This window comes from Dermacentor variabilis, unplaced genomic scaffold, assembly GCF_050947875.1.
Source record: "Dermacentor variabilis isolate Ectoservices unplaced genomic scaffold, ASM5094787v1 scaffold_14, whole genome shotgun sequence".
Lineage (NCBI taxonomy): Eukaryota > Metazoa > Arthropoda > Arachnida > Ixodida > Ixodidae > Dermacentor > Dermacentor variabilis.
The window spans coordinates 2424969-2451910 of record NW_027460302.1 but is presented as its reverse complement, the minus strand read 5'-3'; the positions used below and the strand labels follow the sequence as shown (position 1 = coordinate 2451910).

The 26942-nt window shown below is 47.2% G+C and overlaps 1 protein-coding gene across 1 annotated transcript in view; it reads right to left on the bottom strand.

Moving 5' to 3' along the window:
* Window positions 1-2099: 2099 nt before the first annotated feature.
* LOC142567706 (sphingosine-1-phosphate phosphatase 2-like) overlaps window positions 2100-26942 on the bottom strand; it is a 216321-nt gene continuing 191478 nt past the window's right edge. The window contains exons 5-9 of the transcript XR_012825222.1: window positions 11759-11843; window positions 10788-10990; window positions 8764-8937; window positions 7926-7999; window positions 2100-2560 (exon numbers count right to left, since the gene is read on the bottom strand). The gene's annotated coding sequence lies outside the window, so the exon portion shown is untranslated. The remainder of the gene's footprint in view (window positions 2561-7925; window positions 8000-8763; window positions 8938-10787; window positions 10991-11758; window positions 11844-26942) is intronic.

Here is a 26942-nt window from a genome sequence, read left to right as displayed (position 1 = left end):
CCAATCCACTTGGACTCCCGAACCAAAACATGCCATAGAACTCGACATATACCTTAAAACTGTCACTAAAGAAATTATAAGCCAATCCAAGACATCTAAGCGACCTAAAAACATAACTGCGTCGGACAGTCCTATCATTTCAAATCTGAGTTGCCGGAATGACATTGTTATTAAGGAAGCAGATAAGGGTGGAAGTATAGTTATTTGGCCAGTAGAAAAATACAAGCACGAGGCTTACAGACAACTAAACAACCCAGAACACTACCGCTAACTAGATAACGATCCGACATTTGTCCTACACAGTGACAATTACCAATATGCTGAAATCACTTTTGGCTGATGAATTGATAACAACGTCAGAATACAAATTTCTTAAACCAAGCAACAAAACTGCCGGGCGTTTTTACCTCCTTCCATAAAAACACAAAATTCCATCCGCTGAACTATAGACTGCTATTATTCCAGGCCGTCCGATAGTATCAAACAACAACACCCCGACAGAGAGCATCTCCACATTCCTTAACCACTACCTTGGTGAATTGCCAAAAGCACTTCCGTCATTTGTACAAGATACGCCCCACATCCTGAGAATTATAGAGGACATTAATACTAAAGGCACACTACCCCACAACACAATTCTCGCAACACTAGACGTCACGGCGCTGTACACCAACATTCCAATCCCTGATGGTTTATCTTCGATAAAACAAACGCTGTCTAAACACAATGCGCAGCACTCTACTGAAGTCTACTTGTCTCTCCTTGAATTAGTTCTAACACATAACTACTTCGAATTTGAGGAGAGCGACTTCCTACAGATACATGGTACAAGCATGGGTACGCCTTTTGCACCAACCTACGCGAACATATTTATGGGGATTCTGGAAACAGATTTCCTATCACGCTGCACTACCAAGCCCCACACATACCTACGATACATAGACGACATACTCATAATCTGAGGACATGGTCAAGTTCTGAGGACATGGTCAAGACAGTCTAGATAAATATGTAGCATTTCTAAACTCTGTTCACTTAACAATAAAGTTCACATCAGAATCCTCAACTGAGCGCATAAACTTTCTGGACACAGCAATATACATTGACAATGGTGAGCTAAAGACAACGCTGTATAGGAAGCCTTTCGACAAACAACAGTACCTAGAATATACCAGCCACCATCCCAGACATTGCAAACAAGGCATCTTTAAAGCCCAAGCCACACGACTTCGTCGCATTCGCGTTGAAAACCAAGACTAGACTCGATCACCTTAAAGAAACCCTATCAGACAGGAACCACTCAAACAGTGACCTTCAAACAGCCTAAATCGCTGCAACCAAACTTGGTCGAGCCGAGGTCCTCAAGCCCCGGCCGAGGATCACAAGAACAACAGCGCCTCGTCTTACTACTAAATTCTCAAACGCACTCCCCAAACGTGAATAACTTCCTTAGTAAATACTACCCAATTCTCACCAGCAACCAGAAACTTAAGATTTTTCCCGACCCTCCCAGAGTAGCCTACAGACGCAACACTAATTTTAAAGATGGTCTTGTGCACGCCAAACTAATGACAAAGAGGAAGTTGGGAACCAATACCTGTGGCCGCCCCAGCTGCGCGACATGCAAACATATTCAATCTACTACACTCTAAGGCAGAAGAGAGTCAAATGGGTGTGTGGTTCATCCTTTAAGGGACTAAATGAGCTGCCACAACCATTAATCCCTTTTGAGACTAACGGGGCCATTTCTAACCGATAGTCTCAATGGACTAATGGTACCAGGTTTAACCGTTAGTCCCAATGCCGTTGCACCTCATGAGATGAACGGTTAGTCCACATGCCATTGCACCCCACGAGATGAACGGTTAGTCCACACAGATCAACAGCGAGGATGATCCATTTGGGATGATTTGTTCATCCCCAGGGATCAGGTTCAGGAATTACACCTAGTGGACTAAACTTGCCATTTTGTCCCTCGGCATGCCTCGTATACGACGACGTGCAATGCAATTTCTGCATTAAAAATGTGCTATGAATATCTCCAAAGTGTTCTGCTACTTCGGCAGACACCGGAAATAGGAGGCAAGAAGTGACTATAATGAAAAATGCAATGAAATATGTTTTATTAATACATAATATACAAGACAGGCAAAAAAAAATTAAAGAGCCTGATTAAAATGCACGCCTGGCCCAGAAGTAGGTAAATAAAGCAATACATATCTTTAACAGAAGACACTTATGCAAGTATGAATGTATGCAATGACATGCCTAATTCTCAATTGAAGCATGCTTTTAACACGGTGTACGCGACACGCGCTAGGGGTGACATGTGCGTGTTGCTTGGTACATCCAAAAGTTTAGCGATGACTTCCAGCGTTTTGTGCACCCCTTTTGCAAACACGATGTCGAACGCCCAATAAAGGGTGAACAATGTTGACAGGGCTTCTGGCAGCATGTTTTCTTCAATCGCAATATCCTCCAGAGAGACCGTAAAGGGTGTCGAGTCCCATGAATCAACACTGCATGTCACGGTAGGCACTCTGTGCGCAGTGCTCCTATCCTGCGAAGAAAGAATTTGCAAATACCGAGTGACACAATTTGTTAGATGCACTGATTTTAAAAGCAATAGCAATAAGAGAAGATACCCTTGCAAGTAAATGAACTCGCATGTTAAAATATCTGCAAGGTGAAACAAGCATGAGCTCATCATTTTTATAGACACTGCAGCATTTTATGTGTGGCAGCAACTAATTCTGACAAGGCTCAAGAACATCTGTCGAATTATTACTGCATGGGCCTTGGTTCAAATAAAATCTCTTGAGCATGCCGAGTTCAGGTGAAAAGGGTGCGAATGTGTCCCAATGCCATATGTACGACTAGTTTGCTGTGCACCATATTTTTCTAGTATAAGACGTGTTTACTTCCAAAATTTTGGTTGCTGTCTTTGCCTACAGATGCCAGCTCCGAGAGTTTGCCATGTGGGCACTGCAGCAGCCGGAGCAAAGGACGCCATTATAGGCCGTTATATAGGCCCCTCCGTGATTGAAGGCGCCTTTACATCACGATTTTCACTGTTACATTGCAGCACCCAACTAAAAAAGAGCACCGCTTGTTTATCATTATGGTTATCATCATCACTCACACGCGCGAGAGCTCTCAGCTGTCTAGCGGTTGTCAGTGCTACCGTTTTCCAGTCGGCATTTAGCTTTTCTATGTGTGTGTATTGTGTATGGTGGTACGCATGTTCAGGCATGATATGAGCATTGCTTGCCTGTTAAATTCAATTATGGGGTTTCACGTGCCAAAACCACTTTCTGATTATGAGGCACGCCGTAATGGAGGACTCAGGAAATTTCGACTACCTGGGGTTCTTCAACGTGCACCTAAATCTAAGTACACAGGTGTTTTCGTATTTCGCCCCATTGAAATGTGGCCGCCGTCGCTGGGATTCAATAACGCGACCTTGCGCTCAGCAGACCAACACCATAGTCACTGAGCAAACACGGTGGGTGCTTGCATGTTCCCCCTGACCACGTCACGCTACAGAGGCAACGCCAGCGACGTGCTCCATCACGCTTACATTGTTGCCTACAAGTTATTAAGGTGCCGACGATGGTAACCCAGTGGTGCTGCCAGCTGAAGAGGCAGATCTTTTGACAATCCATGGGAGGATTGAGTGGTAAATCAGCTGTTAGTGTCCCTTAATTGCAGAGTGGCCAGTGCACCACCAAAGAGCACAACCACTTATTCCCTTTGTCTGCGCTGCCTTACCATTTGCAAAGTCACTGTCATTCATGCCGCCGTAACCCAATCTTCAATTATACTATTATCCTCTCATGTCATCGCAACAAACTAACAAGAGAAATAATTGAAGCATTCCATGCGTACAGATTAAAGGAATAATGCATTAGCCAGGCTTTAGTGACCCTTTAATCCAAGGAAATTTACTACCTTGGTCACACAAGTTATAATGTAGCGTGACATTATGTGTTCTTTTAATTATTTAACCTGTCTCCTGAGTTTCCTTTCTTTTTACATTTGTGTTGTTTCACATACTTAGTTCTCCATTTTTTTATCACCCGGCTTTGTACATCTACATGTGCAATCTTTTTCTTGCATACTGATCCATTTGGATGTACATAAGGGTCTTCAATAAGTTTGTTTGCAAGTACAGCACATGTGCTGCTGTGAACGTGCAGCGGTGGCGTAGAGATAGAACACCCGCCTCGCGTGCAAGAGGTCCGTGGTTCGAATCCCGGTGCCGGCAATTTTCCACCGGATTAAAAAAAAAGATCCGGGTGTTGATAAAATTGCACAAACAGGCCTGGAGTGTGGCCTGATCCCGGTGACCAGAACCGGTAACGCACTCCCTCACCAGAGCAGGATTGGCCACCCTGGTGCAGTACTTGGCCACAACCTCCTATGAACACAACAATCAAACCCCGGCCCTCAGTCCCCAGCAGCTGCGAAGCAACTGACCACGGCGGCAGTCAGACCTGCGACGCAGCAGAGGGTGCTAAGAATCACTGGCTCCGGACAGGCCGCCATTGGAATATGAACCTGGCAACGTTTAACGCTAGAACGTTATCTAGTGAGGCGAGTCTAGCAGTGCTATTGGAGGAATTAGAGGGAAGTAAATGGGATATAATAGGGCTCAGTGAAGTTAGGAGGCCGAAAGAAGCATATACAGTGCTAAATAGCGGGCACGTCCTGTGCTACCGGGGCTTAGCGGATAGAAGAGAACTAGGAGTGGGATTCCTGATTAATAAGAATATAGAGGGTAACATACAGGAACTCTATAGCATTAACGAGAGGGTGGCAGGTCTTGTTGTGAAACTTAATAAGAGGAACAAAATGAAGATTGTACAGGTCTACTCCCCTACATCCAGTCATGATGACCAGGAAGTCGAAAGCTTCTATGAAGACGTGGAATCGGCGGTGGGGAGAGTGAAAACTAAATACACTATACTAATGGGCGACTTTAATGCCAAGATAGGCAAGAAGCAGGCTGGAGACAAGGCAGCGGGGGAATATGGCATAGGCACTAGGAATAGCAGGGGAGAGTTATTAGTAGAGTTTGCGGAAAAGAATAATATGAGGATAATGAATACCTTCTTCCGCAAGCGGGATAGCCGAAAGTGGACGTGGAGGAGCCCGAACGGCGAGACTAGAAATGAAATAGACTTCATACTCTGCGCTAACCCTGGCATCATACAAGATGTGGACGTGCTCGGCAAGGTGCGCTGCAGTGACCACAGGATGGTAAGAACACGAATTAGCCTAGACCTGAGGAGGGAACGGAAGAAACTGGTACATAAGAAGCCGATCAAAGAGTTAGCGGTAAGAGGGAAAATGGAGGAATTCCAGATCAAGCTACAGAACAGGTATTCAGCTTTAACTCAGGAAGAGGACCTTAGTGTTGAAGCAATGAACGACAATCTTGTGGGCATCATTAAGGAGTGTGCAATGGAAGTCGATGGTAACTCCGTTAGGCAGGATACCAGCAAACTATCGCAGGAGACGAAAGATCTGATCAAGAAACGCCAATGTATGAAAGCATCTAACCCTACAGCTAGAATAGAACTGGCAGAACTTTCGAAGTTAATCAACAAGCGTAAGACAGCTGACATAAGGAAGTATAATATGGATAGAATTGAACATGCTCTCAGGAGCGGAGGAAGCCTAAAAACAGTGAAGAAGAAACTAGGAATTGGCAAGAATCAGATGTATGCGTTAAGAGACAAAGCCGGCAATATCATTACCAATATGGATGAGATAGTTCAAGTGGCTGAGGAGTTCTATAGAGATTTATACAGTACCAGTGGCACCCACGACGATAATGGAAGAGAAAATAGTCTAGAGGAATTCGAAATCCCGAAGGTAACGCCGGAAGAAGTAAAGAAAGCCTTAGGAGATATGCAAAGGGGGAAGGCAGCTGGGGAGGATCAGGTAACAGCAGATTTGTTGAAGGATGGTGGACAGATTGTTCTAGAGAAACTGGCTACCCTGTATACGCAATGCCTCATAACCTCGATCGTACCGGAATCTAATATAATCGCTAATATAATATAATCCTAATCGCTAATCCTAAACGCTAATATAATCCTAATCCATAAGAAAGGGGACGCCAAAGACTTGAAAAATTGTAGACCGATCAGCTTACTGTCCGTTGCCTACAAAGTATTTACTAAGGTAATTGCAAATAGAATCAGGAACACCTTAGACTTCTGTCAACCAAAGGACCAGGCAGGATTCCGTAAAGGCTACTCAACAATAGACCATATTCACACTATCAATCAAGTGATAGAGAAATGTGCAGAATATAACCAACCCTTATATATAGCTTTCATTGATTACGAGAAAGCGTTTGATTCAGTCGAAACCTCAGCAGTTATGGAGGCATTACGGAATCAGGGTGTAGAAGAGCCATATGTAAAGATACTGGAAGATATCTATAGCGGCTCCACAGCCACCGTAGTCCTCCATAAAGCAAGCAACAAAATCCCAATAAAGAAAGGCGTCAGGCAGGGAGATACGATATCTCCAATGCTATTCACAGCGTGTTTACAGGAGGTATTCAGAGACCTGGATTGGGAAGAATTGGGGATAAAAGTTAATGGAGAATACCTTAGTAACTTGCGATTCGCTGATGATATTGCCTTGCTTAGTAACTCAGGGGACCAATTGCAATGCATGCTCACTGACCTGGAGAGGCAAAGCAGAAGAGTGGGTCTAAAAATTAATATGCAGAAAACTAAAGTAATGCTTAACAGTCTCGGGAGAGAACAGCAATTTACAATAGGCAGCGAGGCACTGGAAGTCGTAAGGGAATACATCTACTTAGGGCAGGTAGTGACGGCGGATCCGGATCATGAGACGGAAATAATCAGAAGAATAAGAATGGGCTGGAGTGCGTTTGGCAGGCATTCCCAAATCATGAACAGCAGGTTGCCGTTATCCCTCAAGAGAAAAGTATATAATAGCTGTGTCTTACCAGTACTCACCTACGGGGCAGAAACCTGGAGGCTTACGAAAAGGGTTCTACTCAAATTGAGGACGACACAACGAGCTATGGAAAGAAGAATGATAGGTGTAACGTTAAGGGATAAGAAAAGAGCAGATTGGGTGAGGGAACAAACGCGAGTTAATGACATCTTAGTTGAAATCAAGAAAAAGAAATGGGCATGGGCAGGACATGTAATGAGGAGGGAAGATAACCGATGGTCATTAAGGGTTACGGACTGGATCCCAAGGGAAGGGAAGCGTAGCAGGGGGCGGCAGAAAGGTAGGTGGGCGGATGAGATTAAGAAGTTTGCAGGGACGGCATGGCCACAATTAGTACATGACCGGGGTTGTTGGAGAAGTATGGGAGAGGCCTTTGCCCTGCAGTGGGCGTAACCAGGCTGATGATGATGATGATGACAGCACATGTCCTGTCATTTTCTGTCTTTACCATTATGTTTAGCAGTGCTGTCCAGTTAAACTTGTGGAGCACAAGTATAAAGTATATAAAAAACCAAAAGAAAATAATCGCTTAGTCACTAGATTTTCACTTTTTCTTTTCAATGGAGCAACCTTTACTAACATTGGAGCAGTGGTTGCCAAGAAAAACTTTTTCCCTTCCCATGTATTTTGACAGGATGTTCAGACTAAGGCTTCCCCTCAAGGCAAGTCACTGACACATGAACATTTTCCCTCTGAGGAGCCCTTGCTACTGTTTTGACATGTCACTAGCTATACATAAACAAGACTAGGAAACAGTGAATCTTTGAGGTAACTTAGATGTCCTTCAGCTCCACTTAAGAGTGCTAATACTTGCCATAAAGTAGTGAATTGAGCCTGAGCCTGAGTCATAACCGTGCTAAAGTGGCGTGGTTTATCCCACAGCTCACTACACTTACTGCTTACAGTTCAGCTGCACTTACAGTTGTCAAAAATGCTTCCTTGCGCTCTTTAACGAGACAGGGCAGCAAACAAATTGCAGCAGTCTCCATCAAATCTGGAAGGAAAAGTGCTGAATGTAAGCAGGTCAAACAAGGTAGCACAAAAGCAATACACTGTCGCCCCGCCAGGATAAGTAGCTATAACATTAATAGGCCTGACAAACGATACATTGCACCTTAAGGGCATGTCTATCTAGGATTCGTATGTCAATACTTCAAACAGCTAATTAAAAAGAACCAATTTCAAGAATCCCTTTCTGTTTTGTAGCAAATTTTAGCCTTTTAAATGTTTATATCCACAGCACCTACTTGGAGATGTCTGGAAAATATATTTAAACAGCGGGTGTGTGCGAATAGTAATTTTTGAGACCAAGATGAAAATGAGTAGAGTAGTGCCAAAAGAAAATCTATTTTTCAAATATCTTTCTAATAAAACACAGGAATTTTCACAGTTACTATAAAACGATGTGGACATCCTAGTATTCTTTATGTTAGCGAGTTTCCGTCATCATTACATAGATTATGAAGGGTTATTTGTTAGAAGCACTAATGGAGCATTAAGATCAGGTAAGCAGTTCATAACAACAGGACTCTATGGAGTGCAAGCGATCTCTGTATAACCGGCAAGTATAGCTCCTCCAGTGAGTAGTTTGATCCACTACATTAGCTATCATGTTCTATGTCTATACTATTCCCACACGGATGACATTCGCCATACCTTTACTTCAGTTCACTCATTAAGTACACTTTCCTCAGCATGATCATCATGATTAAACATATATTAGTGATTTCGAATCATCATGCAGAACAGCCTCTTTACCATTTCTTTCTCCTCGGTGGCAGCCTCCAAGCGACTGTTAAGGTCCGCAAGAAATGCCTCAAGATGCCGTTTCTTCTGGGCTTTTTCAATTACCTTCTTTGCAACAGCACGCAGTAGGGGTCGCAGTGTTGTACTCAGGTCAACACCTGTTTGCAGCATAAACTCGTTGTGAAGCTTAATGGAGGAAAAATAAAAGATACAATGGTCAGTCCTTACATTAGCGCTTTGCTCTAAAGCAAAGGAAATAAAAAAAATTGCAGTCACTCGTCTCACAGTCTGCTTGTTTTAAGTTCTCTGGCTGTACAAGCAGTGTATTTTGCCTAAAGCAGTTAGCACAATTTATATTGGAAGCCTTGAGCTACAACTCGAACGCATAAAACTAACCGTGATGGAAATAAATGCATGCTGCAAGAACTACTAGGAAAGTGTTATCTGCTAGCTAACAAGTGGGTTAACTTAGTCTTTACCTGGTGCAAATTGGACGATAAGCCACTTGAACAATAGCGTTCACCTGAAATATCCTAAAATATTATAATGCCACAAAATACCCTAGCAGCTTTCAAAATTAGAGAACAGGCTATGAGCATAGAATTAAAGCAATGAGGCAGGCAGCAGCTTTAGTTTGTCTTTTGAAAGTTACACATAAACTTTGCGTAGACCAGGGGTGCGATCTTGTACGCGTTCAAAAATAGAACGGAGGCGGTTCGTTCCACCGAGCCAAATATGATTCGTCAATTTGAACCGTGCCGAGCGCCATGACATCAATCGTGACGTGTTATCTGCTGTCAATCATTCCGTGTCGTCTGCTATTGTACGAACGGAATGGAACATACCGCCTATTTCGTGACGCAAAGAACGGACCGCCTCCGTTCTATTTTGGAACGCGTACAAGATCGCACCCAAGGAGTCCATTGCACGTACGACTGGTCATGGCATCACTATGCATTGCATGGAGCCATCGCATTCCATATCACAAATATGTCATGCAAAGTATAAGAGAAAATTTTCTCAGTGCCTTTCTGCAAACAACTAACATGACAATGAATGATGGGGAAATTTTAGAGATACCCTATATCAAAGGACACCATGTTCGTCCTCTCCTCTTTTATCTAATGGCTACAGGATCCAAGCACTGAACAGCGAGCATGAGTACTTGGAATAGTTTTTTTTTTGTCATGAAACTTCTGTGATAAACCTTGTTCGGCTGCCCAAAGTAGCTGTGACATAGCACAGAGTTGTTTGGAGGGCCACATAGCCATTTAACCCAGAGAAGGCTAGCTTGTGTTCATATTCCAGCAAGCCATGTGCGTAGCCATTCCAATGAGTGCAGTGTTTCAGAACGCTAAAAAATGGTGCATTCGTACAACTACTAAACTCACAATTTGTTAAAGAAAGATTGATGGAAGCACAATGAATGCAAACAGTACAGTCCAAATACCATTATGCCTACTAAACAGAACATAAGTGCACTATGACTTAAACTTATTCAGAGGCAGTTATAGTGAACATGTAAAACTTCCACAGTACAACACTGATGCTACAGTGAAACCTAGATAATAAAACACAATCATTGCATTCCCAGATGTTAAAATTTTTACATGTGCCATTAGAGCTGTTTTTATGACTGTGCATTATTTCACCTCCTTTTGCAACACTGTAGGAGAGTCCACGAACCTGGCCAGAATGCGTATGGAAGTATGTTGCACCCCCATGCAATACGGGAAATGTATTTGGTAACCAAGCATACAACAAGACATTTAAAAAAACACAGTAGTAAAAACCATGGCGCTTAATTTCAGAGCTGGATATTCATCCGTGATATCCTGGATTGATGGGCACTCCTTTTCAATCCAGTCCCGTCGAGTTCTGAATGTCCGTAACATGCAATCTGTGACATACGAAAAGTTAGCCTTTGGTTTCAGAAGCTCCTTTTTCATGGAAGCAATGTGGCTTCTGATGCTGCTCTCATCTTCGCCATCCCACACTTCAACAACCTAAGAAAGAAAAAAAAATGTACCAGACACCTTTCAAATTAAATGATGTTACATGCCAACGCCAGGCAACTGATGCTTAAAGCAGTAGGTCTTTTCATTCTTTTTGCCATTGTCTCGCCACTGGCCAATGTACTTGTGGGAGTCCTTTTGGTAGGCACAATTTTCCCACGCTGTATCTTTATCTTTCTCCTTTCATACTTCGCCTTGAAGCGCAACGATTCCCTCCAAGAATCCTGAAAGTTCAAAATGTCAACATTTTATTACATCCCACAATATGGTTACTAATATGTTTTGGTTATTACTCCAAAGCAGAGCTAGAAATTGGCAGATCTGCCAGTTGATAGCATTGCTTTGAAACATTCTGAAACATTAAGACAAAATGTGAATTTTTTTTCTAAAGCCCTGTGCTGCTTTCAATAACGTTTTGCTTACTGGGGTATTCTAAAGCATGCATCACGACATTAAAATACGCAAATTAATGTTCAGAGTGGTTAGGGCATGTGCAAGGTGCTACGGGTCACTGTAACATGCAAATACTCTCTCAGGTGTTCACATTACGTGCATGAGATGAACAACACAGACCTCATTACCAGCCACGTTGAGTGCTGGCAGTGCACATGCTAGCTAATCAAAAGCCTACATGTGAATGAACCCGCTAGTAATCGCGGCAGTTATGGGAGAACTAAAGCTACGTGCTAAATATATTTGGCCAAGGCATACTTCTGTGCAGTACCAAATGCAACAGATGAAACGATATTACACAGCAGTCACTAATAAGCCGTAATTTTTCAAAGAGATCAAGTGCTCTGTCACTAACAAAAACACTGTGGCAGTACTACAGGCACATCGCGCATGAAAGTAAAATCTTACCATAAACATAACGTGTTCCATCTATCTTACTATATTTTGCTGTAGAAGAAAAAAAATTCTGATCAAAGGACGAACTGCTGCAGATATTACTTAGTGGAAATCAGCAATACGTAAAAAGTAGTAAAGCTTACATATCCAGTTCCAGTGCTGTCAGCCAAACTGGGGTATTTTGTTACCAGCGCTTTGCTTGCTTCCTCGTACAGCTTTCCTGGATGCCTAAACAAATACCAGTGTTACCAGAGAGGTCAGCGAGTCATGTGTATCAAAATTCAAAAGAAGAAAGTGTACACATTCTCTACTAATAGTGTAATTACTGCAAGTAACACAAAGAGAGGCACTGTAAAAATCAGTAAAATCAAGTGTGCTTACTGATTAAGGTAATGGGCATTTCTCACACAACACAAATTTCTGACTTAATTGAGGTAGTGGGAGCAATACCAGAAACGCTACAGTGCTACAGGACTGATTTTTTGGTGTTAATGCCACAGATTGACTTGCTGGCTATGAAAGTTGAAAGTGTAACTTTCATTTGCCTAACCACCTGTTGCTCCTATTATGCACCAAAATTGAGTATATTAGTGTCGTGCCTTTTTACTTTGTGAAAAAGTGACTATTTAATCACAGCTTGTGGTCTTGTGCTCTAAAAATAAGTAAATGCTAATTGCTAAAAATAAATAAATAAATTGTAATGGGTGCACTGAACAGTTCCGATGGTAACGTCTCCGTAACCGAGGAGTGTTACGTTTCGCCTACGACGCGCGGTATAGCCGGCGCGGATGCAACGGACGCCGGGGCTTCGTTCAAAGCGGCGGACATTTTGGCCCGTTCGGCGCCGCCGCTACGCCTGCCCGCCAAGCGCGTCCAGGCATGTTTCAATGCCACGTGTCTTCAAGTGTGCGTGTGTGTGTGTGTGCATGTTGGTGCCCACGCTTGTCAAAGCGCGGCAGCCGGGGAGAGGAGCTCCCCCAAATGTGAAGCGAGGAGGTCTGAACGGCGCCGGCCCGGCGGATGCGTCACCTTCTAGTCTCAACGTGCCCGAGCACCGCCATCACGTGGCCTCATCCCGAGGCGTTCCTTCTTCCCCTCGACTCCGAGAGTATAAGAGCAGCTGCTCCCAGACGCCGAGAGAGGCTCCGATTTCTTCAGTTGAGTTACGTGCTCTCCCGTCTCTCCACTTCGGTCGACCTGACCGCCCGCTCTTTTGCAATGCTAGAATAAACAAGTTGTTCTGTTACCAGTCGACTCATGCTTTGCCGGGACCTTCGGATGCTTCCAGTTGTGCCCCAGGCCGCCAGGCCAACGCTACCCTTGGGGCTTGCGACCCATTTGCAACAACTCGTGCCAGCGGTGCGATTGCAATAACGGGTGTCAGCACTGAGATTACAACAACTGTCTGCCAGCGGTGAGATCGCGACAACGGAGGCCAGCTGCGAAGATATGCAGTTCACTGTATGCTGAGCAGCACAACGACCATCCGGGAGCAGTGCAACGAGCCCTGTGTGATGACTGGTTGCCTGCAGCGGAACGACTGCGCTGAATTCTTGGCTGCGAGGTTTGGTGAGTGCGGGACTTTCTTCTTCTGAGTTTTGCCAGGCTTTTGTTAGTGTCAGAAACAGAGCTGGTAATTGTGGTTGTCGTTGCTGCCGGGCTAGTTTGCGGCAAGACAATAGTAGGCAGTAGAGAAAGCAGCATTCAGAGCAGCCATGGATTTGAAGTCGTTGCGCAAACCGAAATTGATGGATCTTGCAAGAGAGCTGGGTCTGGATGTCTCAGACAAACTCAGAAAACCAGAACTGCTAAGGGCTATTCTTGAGTTAGAATCTGAGGATGACGAGCTGTCGGAATGCCTTGAGACCATTGAGGAGAGGCCAAAAAGACAGGAGCGCGAACTTAAAGAGCAGAAAGAAAAAGAAGAGCGCGAACACGCTTTGGAAATGAAGCGTCTCGAGGTAGAGATGGAACGCGCTCGTAATGGAAGTCAGGCACACGGTGCAGGAGAACGAGTATCGTTCAAAATGACTGACCTGATGCGGCCGTTTAAGCTTGGAGAGGACATTGGTTTGTTCCTGGTTAACTTTGAGCGAACGTGCGAGAAGCAGGGGTTCTCTCGGGAAACGTGGCCACAGCGCTTGCTCACTTTGTTACCCGGCGAGGCGGCCGACGTAGTCGCTCGCTTGAAGAGAGAGGAGGCAGAGGATTTCGACAAAGTGAAATCGAGTCTGCTAAAAAAGTATAGGCTGTCAGCGGAGGCGTTCCGTCGGAAGTTTCGGGAAAATGAGAAAGGTAGAAGTGAGTCATATACAGAGTTTGCGTACAGGCTCATGTCGAACATGCAGGAGTGGCTCAAAGAAGAGAAAGCGTTTGGTGACCACGAGAAAGTTCTGCAGTGTTTCGGGCTAGAACAGTTTTATAGTCGGTTACCTGAGAACGTGCGGTACTGGGTCTTGGATAGGCCAGACGTTAGTACAGTGGCTAAAGCCGCTGAGCTAGCCGAGGAGTTTGTGACGCGTCGGGCTCGCGGAGCTAAGGACGGTCAAAAGGGTGAATATGGCTCCAAGTTTGAGAGGCCGAAGTTCACACCCATGAGAGCAAAGGGGGGGAACACACGTAGTGCGGATGCGAGTGAAAGCAGTCCGACCGAACCTAAGCAGACGGCGGCAGCCGAACGCAGAAAGCGCTTCGAGACGAGGCAAGCGCGCGTTTGTTATACGTGCCAGAAGCCGGGTCACTTTTCGGCGCAGTGTCCGGAAACAAAAACAAAAGTCGTGTTTTTGTCATTATGCAGCACTGACGAGAACATGAAGCTTCTCGAGCCTTACATGCGAGACCTCCTCGTGAACGGGAAAGAGTGCCGAGTGCATCGCGATTCCGCAGCTACGATGGATGTAGTTCACCCCTCTTACGTAGAACCCGATATGTTCACGGGCGAGTGCGCATGGATCAAGCAAGCCGTGGAAGCTCATAGCGTGTGTCTGCCCGTAGCAAAAGTGCTTATTGAAGGACCTTTCGGAGCGCTTGAGACGGAGGCCGCAGTGTCATCTATGCTGCCCCCCCCCCCCAGTACCCGTACCTATTTTCGAACAGGTCCGATCACCTCCTGCGCGAGAAGGGGCTTTTGTTTGGTGAGGCTAGCGTTCAGGCCTTAACCAGATCGAAGGTTCGGGAGCTCGCTGCAAAGGCGGTAGTTGCGGGGCCGACGTTGTCGAACAATGAGAAAGGGTCAGAGGCGCAGCAAGCTGATATTCAGAGCACGCCCGAACTGAATAAAATTGAGCCTGTAACGTTAAAGGCACCAGATACTGTAGAGGAAATTACCGATGCGGGAAAGTTAGAAGAGCTATCTGCAGATTTGCTCATCGCGCCTACGTCAGACGGACTTAATAGGTTGCTAAAAGTCAGCCGGTCGGCTTTGATAGCCGAGCAAAAGAAGGATGGCAGCCTAGAAAACATACGCTGCATTGTCAAGGAAGGTATCGCCAAGAAAAATGCTCGCTTTGTGGAAAAAGGTGGGGTCCTGTACCGGAAGTATCTAGACCGCAGGGGAGTGGAGTTCGATCAGCTGATCGTGCCTCAGTGCTACCGTCAGGATCTGTTGCGCTTGTCGCATGGGTGTTCGTGGTCCGGACACCTAGGAGTTAAGAAAACTAAGGACCGTCTCTTGCAAGAGTACTATTGGCCAGGGTGTTTTCGGGACGCAGACCATTTCGTGAGGACATGTGACACCTGTCAGCGGGTGGGCAAACCAGGGGACAAATCGAGGGCGCCGTTGAGATTGGTACCTATCATTACGGAGCCTTTTAGACGGCTCGTTATTGATACAGTGGGACCTCTGCCGGTAACAGCCACGGGGTACAGACACATTTTGACTGTGATCTGCCCAGCGACAAAGTTCCCTGAAGCAGTGCCGCTTAAAGAACTCAGCTCAGTTGAGATAGTCAATGCACTACTGTCCATATTTGCGCGAGTTGGTTTTCCTGCGGAAATCCAGTCAGATCAGGGCACAGTGTTTACTAGCGCTTTGACGACAGCCTTTCTTGAAAGGTGTGGGGTAAAGCTGTTACACAGCTCAGTGTACCACTCACAGTCGAATTTCGTTGAGAAGCTCCACTCCGTCATGAAGCGTGTGTTGAGAGCTTTGTGGTTTGAACAACAAACTGACTGGGAGCTGTGTCTGCCTGGGGTGATGTTTGCATTGAGGACCGCGCCGCATGCGGCTACGGGGTTTTCGCCAGCTGAGCTAGTGTACGGTCGCTCGCTGCGATCTCCGCTTCGCATGCTTCGAGACGGATCACTGCCCTCTCCAATGGCTGCAGACCATCTCTTCCACAAATGGCCGCCTCCTGCGCTGGAGCCTCGCTTTGCAACAATATTCCTTTGAGGTGCGTTACAAAAAGGGGAGTCTCAACGGTAACGCAGATGGCTTAAGTCGAAGCCCCTAACGTAGGAATCAGCCTCAAAGTTGATTGTTACTGATGTTTTTCTTACTGAGGCAGGATTTTTAACATATTGCTTTTGTTTAGTGTTTCAAAGTGATGACGTGCTTTCTAGTGCAATTTTCCAATTTGTGGACGCGTTCTCAGTGCTGCTAGACTACTGTAAGGAACTAGGCAGTGGTATAAAAGGGGAAAGAGCCTGGCAGGGCTTAGTGAGGGTTGTGCCGTGCTTGCTGACTGAGCGGTTGAGTTTCGGCGTAGTTCTAACGCTTGCTGGGAACGAGAACAAAAATGGCAACTCTCCCGAAGTCACTTTGCAGTATCCTGTGTGAACCTGAACGAGAGAACGAGGCCTTCTCTGTGCGCTGCGCTCAAGAAACGTCGAAAGACGCCCGACTTCGGTTATGAGCATCATCGAGCGACATCCCTCCGGACAGCGGATGCAGTCCCCTGACCATCGGGATCTCCTTCCCCCGGCGGGGCGGTCCGTTACGTTTCGCCTACGACGCGCGGTATAGCCGGCGCGGATGCAACGGACGCCGGGGCTTCGTTCAAAGCGGCGGACATTTTGGCCCGTTCGGCGCCGCCGCTACGCCTCCCCGCCAAGCGCGTCCAGGCATGTTTCAATGCCACGTGTCTTCAAGTGTGCGTGTGTGTGTGTGTGCATGTTGGTGCCCACGCTTGTCAAAGCGCGGCAGCCGGGGAGAGGAGCTCCCCCAAATGTGAAGCGAGGAGGTCTGAACGGCGCCGGCCCGGCGGATGCGTCACCTTCTAGTCTAAACGTGCCCGAGCACCGCCATCACGTGACCTCATCCCGAGGCGTTCCTTCTTCCCCTCGACTCCGAGAGTATAAGAGCAGCTGCTCCCAGACGCCGAGAGAGGCTCCGATTTCTTCAGTTGAGTTACGTGCTCTGCCGTCTCTCCACTTCGGTCGACCTGACCGCCCGCTCTTTTGCGATGCTAGAATAAACAAGTTGTTCTGTTACCAGTCGACTCATGCTTTGCCGGGACCTTCGGATGCTTCCAGTTGTGCTCCAGGCCGCCAGGCCAACGCTACCCTTGGGGCTTGCGACCCAGCTGCAACAACGGGCGTTAGCGCTGAGATTCCAACAGGAGGCAGGTGACGCAGAGCAGGAACAGCTGGTAGCTCGAACGGCTCACACCGCGACCGTGCTTGCGACCGGAGCCGTATATGACGTGTATGTCGTATTCTTGAATGCGCAGAGCCCAGCGGGCAAGGCGTCCAGACGGGTCTTTTAAAGAGGATAACCAACAAAGGGCGTGATGGTCAGTAACCACATTGAAAGGCCTGCCGTATAAATAGGGGCGAAACTTCCCGAGTGTCCAAACGATGGCCAGGCATTCTTTTTCTGTGACGCTGTAATTGCGTTCCGCTTTGGTCAGCGCACGACTGGCGTAAGCAACGACGTACTCGGAGTAGCCAGCCTTGCGCTGCGCAAGGACAGCGCCAAGACCAATACCACTGGCATCGGTATGCACTTCAGTTGGGGCGGTGGGGTCGAAGTGTCGCAGTATAGGCGGAGACGTCAGGAGACGGCGTAAGGTCACGAACGCGGTGTCGCATGCAGGAGACCAGGAGGATAGGTCGGTGGCGCCACTTAAGAGTTGTGTCAGAGGTGATATTATCGAGGCAAAATTGCGAACAAAGCGTCGGAAGTAAGAACAGAGGCCGATGAAGGCGCGGAGTTCTCTGAGTGTCTTAGGTTTCGGAAATTCTGCCACGGCGCGAAGTTTGGATGGGTCGGGGCAAATGCCGTCTTGTGATACGACGTGACCCAGAATCATGAGCTTGCGCGCGGCGAACTGGCACTTTTTCAGGTTCAGCTGCAGGCCTGCGTTGGTCAAGGACGTCAACACTTGCCTAAGGCGAAGAAGATGCGTGCTGAAATTAGGGGCGAACACAACGATGTCGTCGAGATAGCACAAACACGTGCTCCATTTTAGGCCGCGCATGATATTGTCCATCATTCGTTCAAAGGTAGCAGGCGCATTGCATAGGTCAAATGGCATCACATTAAATTCGTATAAACCATCTGGCGTGACGAATACAGTTTTAGGGCGATCAACTGCTGACATCGGGACCTGCCAGTAGCCCGAGCGTAAGTCCAACGAAGAGAAGAATTTAGCGCCTTGCAAGCAGTCCAGAGCGTCGTCAATGCGCGGTAGCGGGTAGACGTCCTTGCGCGTTATCTTGTTGAGACGGCGATAATCGACGCAGAACCGAATGGAACCATCTTTTTTTGTGACGAGAACCACCGGTGATGCCCACGGGCTATTGGAAGGTCGAATGACGCCACGCTGAAGCATGTCGTCCACGTGCTCACTGATCACCTGACGCTCCTTGGCGGATACGCGGTACGGGCGCTGCCGCAATGGCGCGTTGGAGCCAGTGTCGATGTGGTGGCTGACGGTTGACGTGCGACCCAGAGTAGGCTGAGCGACATCAAAAGAAGAGCGGAACTGAGCAAGTAGGTGAAGAAGCTGGGAGCGCTGCTCGGAAGTAAGGTCATCGGCAATGAAAGGTGTGAATAAGTCAGGCGATGGCGGAGCAGAAGTGGAAAGTGCACAGAAGTCGGTGAGCTCTGCATACGAAGCATCCGGCACGTCGGTTATAAACATGTCATCAATAGGCTGAACATGGCCAAGTGCTTCGCCGCGAAGAGCCATCAGGGCTGTAGGAAGCGGATTGCAGACAACAAAAGCGCTGAAACCAGCTGAAAGGTCAAGCGCGGCGAAAGGCAGGGGAAGATCTTTGCGGGTCATGAAGAGTTCTGAAGGAGTGAAGAGGACAGCGCCTTCATAGACAGCGCCACAGAAGACGGGAACAACGGCAGACGAGTACGGCGGTATGGCGATGTCTTCTCTAAGAACTAGCTTAGCGGAAAGAGAAGTGGCGCCGACGAGGGGCACGTCACACAGAGGCGATAATTCAACTTCAGCACGTGCACAATTGATGACGGCGTTATTGCGCGAAAGAAAGTCCCACCCAAGTATCACGTCGTGAGAACAGGACTGGAGAACCACAAACTCCACAATATAGAGAACGCCCTGAATAACAACTCGAGCTGTGCATGCTGCTGAAGGCTGAACTGGCTGCGCGCTTGCTGTGCGAAGACAAAACCCAGAAAGTGGCGTCGTAACTTTTCGTAAAGCGCGAGAGAGGCGTTCGTTTAGGACAGACACGGCTGCTCCAGTATCAATTAGCGCAACGATAGGGACGCCGTCAACAGTAAGATCGACAACGTTCGAAGGCGACAATAGAGGACTTGTACAGATCGATGGTGACGCAGTTCTTGCCTCCTGAACTGCGGCGCTTAGTTTTCCTCTTGCGTGGGTGAAGGGCGCCGACGCATGGGGGACAACGAGCGGCGACGCGGGGAAGGTGAACGACGTGTAAAGACCGGGCGCTCGGCTGGTGGCCTGTTCGACTGCCGACTAAGATAAGTGTCGTGGAAAGGCTGCACGTTGGCGTAGGGAGGCGACTGCACAAACTTATCAGAGTGCAGCATGCGGCGGCGGCAGAGTCGTGCAACGTGGCCGGGAATACCGCAGGCATAACATATGGGCCTGTTGTCTTGTGTGCGCCAAGGATTAGTAAAGGCAGGAGCAGGTCGATGAACGGGACTATGAACGAGTGGTGGCGGCCGAGGATGTAGGGCAACCAGTGGTTGACGAGGGGGCTGCGCGGCGACGGATGCGTAAGTAGGTGGCGCGACGCCAGGGTACAGCTGATGCTGCATTGGTAGAGCCTCAGCAACTTGAGGCTGCGCGGCGACGGTTGCGTAGGTAAGTGGCGCGGCGACAGGGTACTGCTGATGCTGCATAGGTAGGGCCTCAGCAACTTGCTCTTCAATAACCCGCCGGAGCGTAGGGGCGAGCTGTGTAGGAGGCTGTGAAGGCAGCGGCTGCTGTTGGGGTAGCTCAGCAAAGGGCATTAGAGAGAGCTGACGTGCAATTTCCTCCCGCACGAAAGCGTGGATTTGTGTGAGCAGGGGGGAGCGATCAGGGAGGACGGTCATGGAAGAGAGGGCCTCGTCAGCCACTGAGGGGCGCCTGGTCAAAGCGCGTTGCCTTCTCAACTCGTCGTAGCTTTGGCACAAGTTTATGAGCTCTGCTACGGTGCGCGGACTCTTGGCGATCAACATTTGAAAAATGTCATCGGCGATGCCCTTCAAAATGTGCTTTAATTTCTCATTTTCGGGCATAGAAGCATCCACACGTTTGCACAGGTCGAGAACCTCTTCGATGTAACAGGTGAATGTTTCACCGGGTTGTTGCGCTCGCTCTCGTAACCGCTGCTCGGTGCGCAACTTGTGGACGGCAGGGCGACCGAAAACTGCAGCGAAACTGGTCTTGAACGCCGACCAGGACTGAAAGTCGGCTTCGTGATTCTTAAACCACAGGTGAGCCACTCCCGCGAGGTAGAATATGACGGCATTTAACTTGGCGGTATCATCCCATCGATTGTGCAAGCTCATTCGTTCGTACGTAGCCAACCAGTCATTGACGTCCTGTTCGTCCGTACCGCTGAAAACCGCTTGATGGCGTTGCGGGACAGCGCCAAAGCAGGCAACGGGGGGTGGCGGCGGCGTCGGCTGGCGAGAGTCAGGCATGACGGGAGGCAGAGTCCGAGACCGGAGCTCCAGGGTGTAGAGGTTCTTGAGTACCCAGCACCTCCACCAATTGTAATGGGTGCACTGAACAGTTCCGATGGTAACGTCTCTTCGTAACCGAGGAGGCAGGTGACGCAGAGCAGGAACAGCTGGTAGCTCGAACGGCTCACACTCGTGCCAAGCACTGGCGATCCGGCTGGCCCACTTGTTGCACAGCAGGCATGGAAGAGACGATCTGGCTGGCCTTGTTCCTGTGCTCTTCTCCTTCATTACAAAATAAATAAATAAATAAATAAATAAATAAATTGAAGAGTGCACTAATTCTAAGATAATTTTTTCTCATGATTTCAAATGTTACGAGCTCCTTTGTGAGAAGAGCAAATCCATATCAAGCTGGAAATGTTCATTTTCGACACCCCATGGCTTCGTAGATTGTCATTGTAATCAATCCCAAATTATGAATTAATTTTGATTTCTAGTACCATGCCACCGAAGCGACACTCAGCGAGGTGAACTCACTCGAAGGGTCATTAAATTTGCTCACGTGACTGGGCTATGTCAAGTGCATTTCTGTGGCACAATCCAAGGATGTGTATACAAATGCAAGCAACATGTGTCCTAATATACTGTATAAAGAAAAGTTCTTTGCTGAAATTTTCTTAACTGTGCTGTTAACTTTTACATCACAACTGACACCTAATGATCAAAATCAGTTAGTTGAATCATGATTATGTTTTGCATTGTTTTAGATAGTCCCTAAGTAGGAACAGGCTGTATATGAACCTGCATGCTCATGCAAGCATACTTCTCTTAGCTGTCAGTTTACAATTATTGCACATTGGCCAAAAGTGAATGAGCAACATTGCATGTTTGCATTGACAATACTTTTGCACACATACATGCTAAGAAACAGTGTGTACTACAAAAAATGAAACAGGAGGCTCACTTTGTTTAGCACCATACAGTAGACCAGATAATTCTTACTCGAGGGGACCCCAGAATTTCATTTGAATTATCAGATGCAAGCATAAACATGACTTGGGGAAACATATTAGCCTATACTGTAATGAAATATTCATTTATTCGCATTTTTAAAATCAACTGCAAATTGTTGACGGCTTTTAGCAGCTTGTGACTTCAAAACTAAGTTTTCTATTCCAGCAAGGGCAACCAGTTCTTTTCTCCTCATGGTTTTGACAGCTTTGACAACTGCAGGCAGGCAATCAGCTTCATTTTCAGCTGTTTGAAAGATATATGCACTCAAATGTTCAGCTGAAGTGACAAAGGCAGCTGATATTTCCGGTACGGACAATAAAAATAACTTTGAACTAGCAGAATTAACCAAATGCTGCAGTTTGAATTAAGCGGCTTTTAAGTACATTAAAAACTTAGTGTGTCAAACAAAAATACAAAATTTGTTTGAATTAACTGAGACTACGAAATATCCAAGTTTGAATTATTGCAAGTTTACTGTAGGAAGGCCATCCAGTGCAACAAGATAACAGCATTGTAAAAACAAGGTGCGCAAAAGTATATAAACTGCCTTTCACATTCCATATGAGCAGAGGTCATGAAACAACCACTGGATGAGTCGCTGCCTCTTTTCAAAGTGCATCCCAGCACGATGTTTCTCAACAGCCGTTTGGATGTCCAGCGGTACTGGTGGGAGTGTGTATGACGTAAGTGTAGGTGCTAGCTGCAGCGGCATTTGTGCTACTTCAACGTCCAAAACATCCACAACTCTGCAATAGTAGGCGAAAATAACCACAGCTATAAAACAGCAAGAAGAATCTCAGAATTTTTCTATAGTGAATAAAAGAGGTGGTAGTCAACTGGTAGTCAATCTTCTAGATTCTTTCTTACAGCTAATGAAAAACATACAAATAAATTTAATCGTATATTAGTAGGAAAATTATGAATACCTGCGCTCGTGGCATTATAGGCGATTTTTTTAATGGAAAACATAGGTAAAATCCTATGGAAGTTTAGTGCAGGGAACATACAGACAGACAATAAAGTATATCAAGCACGGGCACCAACAAATGTACCATTTGTTGAGCATGCACTCGAGGAAAATATGTGACGACAAAAAAAGTGTTGAAAAAGTGCCATTCATAAGATTGCACTCGGAATGGTGCAGGCTTGTGGATGCTTCATTTTGCCGCAAACAGAGGCATTATTTTTGTTAAAGAATGCCTCCAATGCGTACTGTGACATGCGCTTTTGCTTCTGCCTACAATTTGCCTACTGAAGTCGTCACTCGCATTCAAATGCAAAGTGAATGGCCGAATGTGCATACCTATTCTCTTCCTTGCAATTTCAGCGTCCTCCTTAAGATACTCATTTGCGCATAGTTCTGTCTGGCCAATGTAAACTTTGTTGCATGATGTAGTTATGAAGGGACACCCACGTTGTTTTATGTTGCGCAAGTGTCCTTAGCTGGACTTGTTAGTTTAAGTATATTATGACAAAACAGTGCAGACGACGGGACTCGTAAAACGGCCAGGTGCTGAACAGAATATTGTCCTGTTCGTTTTTCACCCATCCCGTCATTTGTGCTGTTTCGCCATAATTATCTTCTATTCTCATTTGCTTTCAGCATACACCCGGGAGCAGAGTTCTTGCAACTTATTAGGGTCTGAAGAAGCGAGAGGGTCAACATGTCTGTCTGCAACCTTTTGAGGTTGTATGAAATCCTGTGTAAATGTAGACAACCTTTGGCCTTTCCTTCAAGCGTTCAGGCTGCGCCTTTACCCTTCCAGCAGCAAATTTAACTCTCTGCAAGAGATACTCGGCCACAGCAATGAAAACCACAAGGAGGCCCACTGAAGAAAAGGTGGCCTACCTGGAAATCAAATGTATTGTACGAGATGTCAGCACTACTTCCAGAGACCAGATTCTATGCACAGTCATGCATAACACTTTTTCAGAATGATCGAGTGGGCATAATGAAAAGGCAGAAGTCCTTTCTTGGCAACGTAGAAAGTACCCACAACGTACATGATCAGAACACAATTTCAGTTTCAAATCGTTAAGCTGCGATCTATCCTTCCCACCTGCTGCATGCCATGGTGGCTCAGTGGCTCTGGCGTTGCTCTTCTAAGCGTGAGGTTGCGGGTCCGATTCCTGGCCATGGCAGCTGCATTTCCATAGGGTGAAATGTGAAGGCACTTGTGTATGTGCATATAGGCTTATACAAAGAAGCCCAGGCATTCAAAATAATCCAGTGGCTCCCACCACAGCATGCCACACAATCAGATCGTGGTTTTGGAACGTAAAACTACAGAAATACATTCCTTTACATTGAGAAAAAGTGTCTTGCATGGCAGCGCATGGAATCTGTGCTCTGGAACTAGTGCCCACATATCATACAATACCTTTGACTTCCAGGCAGGCCGACTTTTTTTCAGCAAGCTTCCCTATGACGGCAGTGTTTGCTGTGGCCGAGTGTTTCATTGAAAGTGCGAAACTTGGGGCTGGAAAGGAAAGGACTCCGCCTGAATGCTTGAAGGAGAGGCCACAGGTCGTGCTGCATTTACACGGGATTTCATGCAGGCAGCCATGATGAACGTCAGGTTATTTTACACCCTAATAAGTTGAGTGAATGAATGTTAGATGTTTAATGGCGCAAGGGCCAGGTATGGCCAATGAGAGCCATGCCCGGGGTAATGAGTTCGCAGTGTAGTTATAAGTTCTATGAAGTTGATGTGACATGGCTGTAAAGGGGCCTTAAAAATGGTCGCTCTAAAGTGCAACACCGCACGCTCATACCTGCGGTGTTGCGCAGCGTTTCACTCGCCGCATCTGCAAGCTGTCGTAAAGTCTTAACTCTTTTAAACGTTAAAAAATTGTGTATTTATTCTATTATCGAATAATAATATGAAAATCCGAATATATGACTAGTTTCCATGTTGTTTTTATTTAACGATGTAGGCGTGGATGCTTCGTGTGCAGGGGCCAACCTTGCGCATCGCTGCGACGGAAATCGCGCTGCCGCAAACGCATGTGAAAGCTGGCCGCGAAAATCACTCTGCGACGTGCGCGGCAGAACGGTTTTTTTTTCTTGCCCCAATCGCGCCATGTGAAACAGCCTGAAGGCGTCGAGCAGGCCTACTGCTCGATAGTGAAATCTTCGTCACAAGAGGGATCGCTCGACTGCATGGAGGAAAAGCGAAAGTGATGCGACCAACTTCAGCCAGGAGTTCAAGCACGTGAACAAGGGCATGACGATCGGATTCTTCGAGGAAATAGTGCAAACCAGCAATCCGTTGGTCCTCTCGAACACTGCCGCATCTACCTCGACAACCACAGTGTCCGAACCAGACTTCAACATAAATTCAAGTCTCTCCCAGAGTAAGCAGCAACAGCTCAGAAGTCTTCGATGACACGACTGCTTTTCGACGTCATCCAGGATTCGACAAACATCAGTTGCAAAGTATCGCATAATAACGAAAGAGTGCGCTCGACCACTCCGCCAGAGCGCTTACCGAGTTTCGACGCCAGAACGTGAAGATATAAGACAAGTCGACGAAATGCTGCGCTACATCATCCAGCCGTCGAAAAGCCCTTGTACATCTACTGTTGTCTTGGTGAAGAAGGATGGAACCCTACGTTTCTGCGTCGATGATCGTCGGCTGAACAAGATAAAAGAGGATGTATACCCCCTCCCATGGATAGATGAAGCAATAGATCGGCTCACCAACGCAAAATACTTCTCGTCGATGGATCTGAATACTGGCTATTGGCAAATAGAAGTCGACGAGAGGGATCGAGAAAAAAACGCCTTTATCACGCCAGACGGCCTCTACGAGTTCAAAGTTGTGCCATTCGGACTGTGCTTGGCACTTGAAACGTTCCAGCGTGTGATGGACACGGTGTTCTCAGGGTTGAAGTGGCAGACCTGTCTTGTCTACTTGGATGGCGGCGGCGTCTTCGCCGGGAATTCCGATGATCACCTTAGGCGGTTTGCGACAGTACTAGAGGCAGTGAAGTCATCAGGGCTCACTCTGAAGCCAGAAAAGTGTCGCTTCGCTTACGATGAGTTTCTGTTCCTCGGCCACGTCATCATCAAGTCTGGAGTGTGCCCCAACCCACAGAAGACCGCTGCCATCGCAGTTCCAGCAGCCCATCGACAAGGCAGTGCCTAAATTCCTTGGTATGTGTGCCTAATACAGGCGTTTTGTGAAGGACTTTTCACGCATCGCTGAGCCGCTGACACATCTAACTAAGTGTGATATGGAGTTGAAGTGGAAAACGCCGCAGGCCAACGCATTTCAAGAACTCAAACGAAGCATGCGGTCACCACAGGTACTTGCGCACTTCGACGAGGACGCCGATACAGAAATCCACACTGACGCCAGTAGCCTAGGCCTCGGGGCCCTCCTAGTTCAAAGGAAAGGCGGACTTTAACAGGTTATAGCTTAATTACGCTAGACGGTCGCTATCAAAAACGGTATGCAATTGTTCTACGACCGAAAAAGAATGCCTGCGTTCTGCTCTGTGGCCGCTTTTCCCATGGTCCCCACGGCCCGCATCGTAATCCGCAATGATGCCCTCCGGGTGACGCGGCTTCCGCGATGCGTCAGTCACAACCTTGAAATATGTCAACAGATCCATCTTCTTGATGCACGGCATCCCGCAGCCAATATCTATCGAGTGGATCCCCACGCGACCTTCTAAGCTTCCAAAGGCGTGCGGATTCCGCGACCCGTATAGCGACCTCTCCATCGTCACTGCCTCATCTCTTTCACCCAGATGATGCCACCCTCCTTTTAACAAGAAAGGAGCCCCTCCGGCGCCGCACACGTGCTCTCATACCTCCGTGTGCGGTAAACCTCCCCCGCGGCCTTACCCGTGCAGAGGAGGTTGCGCTTCGGAGGATCCGGGTCGGGGTTGCCCTCACTCCTGCTGTGACTCGGAAGTGGCCGCAATTTCGTCTGTTATATCCTCGCCCTGGGTGTCCAGTCTGCAAGTCGCGAAATGCTTAAGCCAACATCCACCACCTGCTATGGATTTTTCCTGCATTCAAACCGACAAGGCTCCGGCACCTCGCAGCAGCGGGACTTTCGCCGCATGATCCTAGCGATTACACTGCGTGGATGCAGGGACCACATTATCGATCCCTCGAGGACTTCATTAAATCCGCAAATCTTTTTTCATTCATTTAATCGTCCTTATTCACCCTCATCTCATATCCCTGTATGCCCCAAGGCGTTTAACCTCGCATTAAAAGAAAGCAATGCCTCGCC